Genomic DNA, 5707 nt, shown 5'->3' with positions numbered 1-5707 from the left:
GCTGCTTTGCAGGGGATTGAGCTAGGTGCCCTCCTCAGGTCCCTTTCGATCCGCATTTTCTATGACATTTTTTTGCACCTGTGAGGGAGTGAGGAAGCTGCGTCTAAGGTTTACCCATTAGAGCTGCCCCTGCCCTGCTCCCGGGAGGATTTAACGGCAGGCGGAGACCGGCGAAGAGGCACGCCCCCGCGCCCAGCAAAGCAAAAGCGGGAAGCCCCCGCACGTCCCACTCTGCCCCCGCCCCTGCAAGACGGGGCGTGGCCACGCCCGCAGCGACGTTCATTATTCATGAGGGCTGCTGATGACGCAAGAGGCGGCAGTACCTCTCCAGCCCGTGACAGCGGCCGGCGCATGCGCGGCGGTTTCACCCAGCCCAGCTCGCCCCCGACTTCAACCCTGTCACAGAGAAGGCTCCCCACTCTTCCGGTTTTCCCATTGGCTGCGGGGGGGCCGCTTCTACCCGCCCACTTTCGCAAGGCGCGCCACGTCATTGGCCAGGCGGTCCGGCCGCGCCCTACGATTGGCTGGTGGCTCTGCAAGGGGAGGCTGGATTGGCGGGGCGGGGGTGGAACTAGCCGGTATTTGCGGCCCGGAGCGGCTTCCGGGTGTGTAGTAGAAGGGCGGGGTGGGGCGGGGCCTGGCGGTAAACACCGGACAATGGGGTAAGTGGCCGGCTGCGCGCGCCGGGGGTCACGGCCAACGGCTAAGGGTGCGTGGGCACCTGCGAGCCCGGGTTGGGAGTTGCCCCCAGCCTGGCGCGGCCTCGGCGGCTCCGGCTACCGCTGCCAGTCCCGGACCTGCCCAGGCCGCCGCCCAGGCCGGCTTTGCCCCCGCTTCTGGAGCTGGGGTCGCGGGCAGAGCAGCCGCCACATGGCCTTCAGCTCGAAACGGGTGGACGGGTTTGAAGCCTCCCTCAGGGGCATCGGGGTTTGGCTGCGGCCAAGGCTGGGGCATTCCCTGGGTCCTGGTGGTAGGTGCTGGCCCTTCACCATCGCCAGGTTTGGGGTTGGGCAGGAGTTTAACGCTGCAGCCAGATTTGTAGTGGCCCTGGGTCAGGAAGCAGGTTTTCCCCCTAGTCAGATTCATGTGGGCTTGTGTTGCAGGGGCGCAGCCCTCTGAAACCCGGCATCTCTAGAGCCCGTATTGACCATGTTCTTAGTAGCAGGGCATGGGCGGGTGCGGCTCCCACGCTGTGCCCATGCCCGTGTGAGGTGTTAGGGCTCTGGTGTGTGTGGGCTAGCGGTAATCTCACGTGGAGTTTAGATTATGGAGTGTGTGGAATGGTTCAAGTAGGGAAGTTCCTGCTTCGGGCAGGGGGTTTGACTAGATAGTGATCTCTGGTGGTCCCTTCCAGCCCTGCCTCTCTAGGAGTCCGTGACAGGCCATCTCTGCCCAGCTGCTGGCCTCTGATGCTTTGTTGGTTAATGTACAGAGACAGGCTTAAAAGGGAATGGACTCTTACTTTCTTAAAAGAGGGGAAGAAAGTGAGGTAGGGCAGCTCCTGGTTCAGAGAGGTGTAAGCTTTCATAGGTGAGGCTGAAAGCTACTATTCTGCTATTTGTTAATAAATTTGCCTCTTTAACAAGCTAAGGGAATGCAGACTGAACCGAAGTACCAGAAGGTGGATACATAATAGTTGGCATCATTGTACTCAACAAGTAGTTGTTAGTGTCTCCATATCTGGCTCAGAGGATGTATTAAGTAAGATTTCCCCATGGGTCCATCGTGGGTCTGACATTATTCAACATCTTCATTAACGATTTGGATGATGGCATTGAGTTACATGTCCGGCAAACTTGCAGATGACAACCAGTTGGGTGGATTTGCAGGTGCTCTGGAGGGCAGGGCTAGGATGCAGTATGACCTGGTAGACTGGAAATATAGTTCGCAATCAATGAGATAAGATTCAACAAGGCCAAGTGCAAAGTCCTGCACTTGGGGCAGACTGACTGCATGCATGAATATAGACTGGGGAATGACTGGTTAAGTTGCAGAGCTGCAGGGAGGGACCTGGGGGTTACAGTAGACTGTAAGAGAAATATGAGCCAACAGTGGGTTCTTTTGCAAAAGAGGAGCGGCAGTATACTGGGCTGTGTCAACAGGAGTGTCACTTGCAGATCAAGGGAAGTGATTCTTATGCTCTGTTCAGTACTGGTGAGGCCTCACCTGGAGTACTACATTCAGTTCTGGGCTCCACACTTCAAGAATGATGTGGACAGATTAAAGAGTCCAGTAGAGAACAACAAAAATGATTAGAGGTCTGTGTGGAGCAAGACCTATGAAGAAAGGCTGAAAGAGAACCAGGGTTATTTAGTTTCCTGGAGAAGAGGATACTGGGGTGTGTGATATGGTACCTGAAGGACGATTATAGAGAGGATGGAGATGGGCTTTTCTCTTTGGTTGTAGGGGTCAGAACTAGGGGCAGTGGCCTCAGTTTACACTGGAGGAAACTTAGGTTGGCAGAACTTTCTGACTGTGAGGGCAATCAAGTGTGGGAACAGGCTACCTAGAGAAACTGTGGCATCTTTATCCCTGGGACTCTTCACAAGCAGGTTGGACGGACACTTTTCTGGGATGGCTTAGTCAGGGATGCTCTTGCCTTGACCAGCGGGCTGGACTAGATGACTTTGAAGTCCCTTCCAGCCCTACTTTCCTATTATTTTATCTTACTTGAAATAAGCAAAGCGAAGCATAGGCTTTGCAGGATGAGGTCATAAGATTTCAAAAGTTATTCTTCTGTGTCAGTGGTAATCAACCTTTTTTTAGACTTAAGGCACTCTTCAAAGTGCTAGCTTTTAGCTTTCACTTGTTGTTTGACTATAGAAAAAAAATTAGAGCAATTCTTTTGTTGCAAAGAATTTAGACCAGAAAAGGGTCAGAATGTTTTTGACACTCAGGATTACTATTTGAAGTCCCAGGGTTTATCTTTTGAATCATGTGTAGGTATGTGCACACTTAAGAGTGCTAATACTGTGTAGCACTCCATGGCACCCTTAGAAGGATCTCTACAGGGAGTCACTTTTCCATGTGTTAAGATGAAGCAGTTCATCTCTTATTGGTTACTTTTGTTTTAGTTTACTGCTGGTTTGGGCTTACACTTTCGGTATTAATCTAATTCACTTGTGGAAAAGGGCCTTTCTTGATCACTTTGTCATGTGATTCTGTGGCAGATTTTGAAGAACTGGTGAGAAGGGTTGTGATCATGGGGGTGGATTAGGAAAGGAGTTTTTACAAGTTGGAATTTTTTTATTGTAGGTGTTAACTTTTGTCCCTGTGGCCCAATGAATTATGTGGGGCTGGCATGTGGGCTGGGTCAGGCCCCATGTTGCCCTTGTGTTCTGGGACAGGGCCCCAGGGCCCTGCACTGCCTCCACCCAGCCAGAGCCTTATCCTGGGTGGTCAGGGGCAGTGTGGATCCCCAGAGCTTAGTTGTGGAGGGCTCAGGGGCCTGTTCCTGGATGGGTGGAGGCTGTGTGGGGTCCTGGCCTGCCATTGCCTTGCTGGGAAAGGGCTCCAGGGCCCCTGTGCTGCCCTCATCTGGCTGGATACAAGTTTCCCTTGATTTATGCTGTACATAGAATCATAGAACCAATGAGTCAGAAGGGACCTAGACAGATCGAGTCTGACCCCCTGCCATGAGCAGAAATGAGCACTGGGGGTGGGAGGGGTCATAAGACCCCAGCCAGGTGCCTATCCAGTCTCCTCTTGAAGATTTCCAGGGAAGGTGAGAGCACCACCTCTCTGGGAAGCCTATTCCAGGCTCTGGCCACCCTTACAGTGAAGTAGTTCTTCCTAATATCAAACCTAAACCTATCCTCCCTCAGCTTGTGGCCATTGTTCCTGGTGACTCCAAGGGGGGCCCTGGTGAACAGACTTTCCTTGAGTCCCTGCTGCTGGCCCCTGATAAGGTTGTAGGCAGCCACAAGATCCCCCCCTCAGGGGGTGCGGTGCAATGTGTTGGCCGCTCCGAGGGCTGCAGCAGGGAGCAAAGTGGAGGGAACTATCAGTTGATTGCAGGGTGCAGATCTGGGAGGCATGGCTCCTGTTGCTACGTGCATCCCGGGAAGGCTGCAGGCTGGGGAGCTGGGCTGGGCTCTTCCTAGGGGGCACATGACCCTGGATCCATGTGCTGGATGAGAGCAGGCTGTCACTTTAGGTTGAGGCTGGCAGCAGCCCTGGGCTCTTCCCAGTGCTTGGGGTGGGCTGTGCCACTGGGAGGGTGGCTGCTGCCACCCCAGTATTCATCGTAGCCCCCCCCCCCAACCTGCCCTTCCAGTGCTGCCACTGAGCTCCAGGAAGAGCCCGGTGCCACCACTGGCCCCTGCCTGCAGAGGCAGCCTGCTATTGTCCTGTGCACAGATCTGGAGGCACATGGCCCCTGGGAAGAGCTTGGTACAGTCCTGCAGCCCTCCCAGGGTGCGCGTAGCAGCAAGAGCTGCACCCACTGACAGCTCCCTCTGTTTGGCTCCGTGCTGCAGCCCCGGGTCTCTGCTTCTCCCCACTCACCCCAGCCCCTGCTGTAGTAGCCCTAGGAGCAGCTGGCACCAGCTGTCTGCAGCCGCTGGGCTGCACCATGCCCTGACTCCCTCCAGGGCTCTGTTTATCCCCCACTGACCCCACCTCCTGCTACAACAAATCTGGGAGCAGCTGACATCACCTGCCTGTGCCACGGCATGGTGCAGCCCAGGAGCTGGGGTGAGTGGGGTCAAGTGGAGCCCAGGGTGTTCGGGGCATGCTGCAACCCAGTGACTGCAGGCTGCTGGTGCCGGCTGCTCCTAGAGAAGCTGCAGCAGGGGCTGGGGTGAGCGTGGTCCTGGTCCCACGGCCCTTTCCCCTCCCCACACAGACCTACTTGCTTGGGGGGGGGGAGGGGCACCTATGCCAATTGCATCAGAGTGAATTTATCTTGCATATAATTAATTTTGGGTATAAAAAGGGTCATTGCATAAGAGTGAATTTGCATGTACAGAACCCGCATAAATCGAGGGAAACCTGTATTTCAGCCAGATGGGGGAAGAACAGGTCCCCAGGGTCCAGTTGCAGGGGCCAGCTGGACGTGGTGCAGGGCTCTTAGAGGCCAGTCCTGGTTGGATATGGTCTCTAGGTGGAATTGGGGTCCCATCCCACCCTGCATGTCTGTCTAGTGCACATGGATCTTATGACTCAGTGTTCCCCATAGGATCCATGGGGAACTTTGTGGGTTGGCTTACATGGTGCCAGGGATCAGATCTACCCCTGGTCTAGAGCAGTGGTTGGCAGCTTTTCTGAGTTGTAGGCTGCAACACCCCAGCTCAGAGCTGAGGCAGGCTGGGGTTCCATTTTGGGTGCTACCACAGCTTTTTCTTGCTGCTACTTTTCCTTGTCCCATAGCTGTGGTGTGGGTGCAGCTTGTAGCTGCTCAGCCTTGGGGCAGCTCCTTGCTTCCTGGTCGATGCATGTTGATGATCTGTGGTATTTTAAAGAGTGCTCTAAATAGATGCTTTATTTTTAATTTAGTAAGTCTTGAAACATGCCCTAATGCAGGGTTGTCCAGCTTCTAAGAAGCCAGGGGGTGAACTTCCCACGGGTTGCAACAGAGTAGGCCTGCAAGCCCACAGGCCACACCATGAGCTATAGGACCCCTGGGTCGCATGCCACACAGGTGCCCTCCCGTCCCCACCACACTGTGCGGGCATCTCCCCAACTGCTGCACTCTTTGCCCCTGCCC

At 54.8% G+C, this 5707-nt stretch overlaps 1 protein-coding gene across 3 annotated transcripts in view; it reads left to right on the top strand.

Moving 5' to 3' along the window:
• Positions 1-643: 643 nt before the first annotated feature.
• KIAA1109 (KIAA1109 ortholog) overlaps positions 644-5707 on the top strand; it is a 299447-nt gene continuing 294383 nt past the window's right edge. For all 3 annotated transcript variants that reach the window (XM_019522065.1, XM_019522064.1, XM_019522063.1), the window contains exon 1: positions 644-662. The gene's annotated coding sequence lies outside the window, so the exon portion shown is untranslated. The remainder of the gene's footprint in view (positions 663-5707) is intronic.

The sequence above is a fragment of the Gavialis gangeticus genome, unplaced genomic scaffold, assembly GCF_001723915.1.
Source record: "Gavialis gangeticus isolate Ggan-Ray unplaced genomic scaffold, GavGan_comp1, whole genome shotgun sequence".
Taxonomy (NCBI): Eukaryota; Metazoa; Chordata; order Crocodylia; family Gavialidae; genus Gavialis; species Gavialis gangeticus.
The sequence above is the reverse complement of the archived record's forward strand: the minus strand, read 5'-3'. Positions and strand labels throughout refer to the sequence as shown.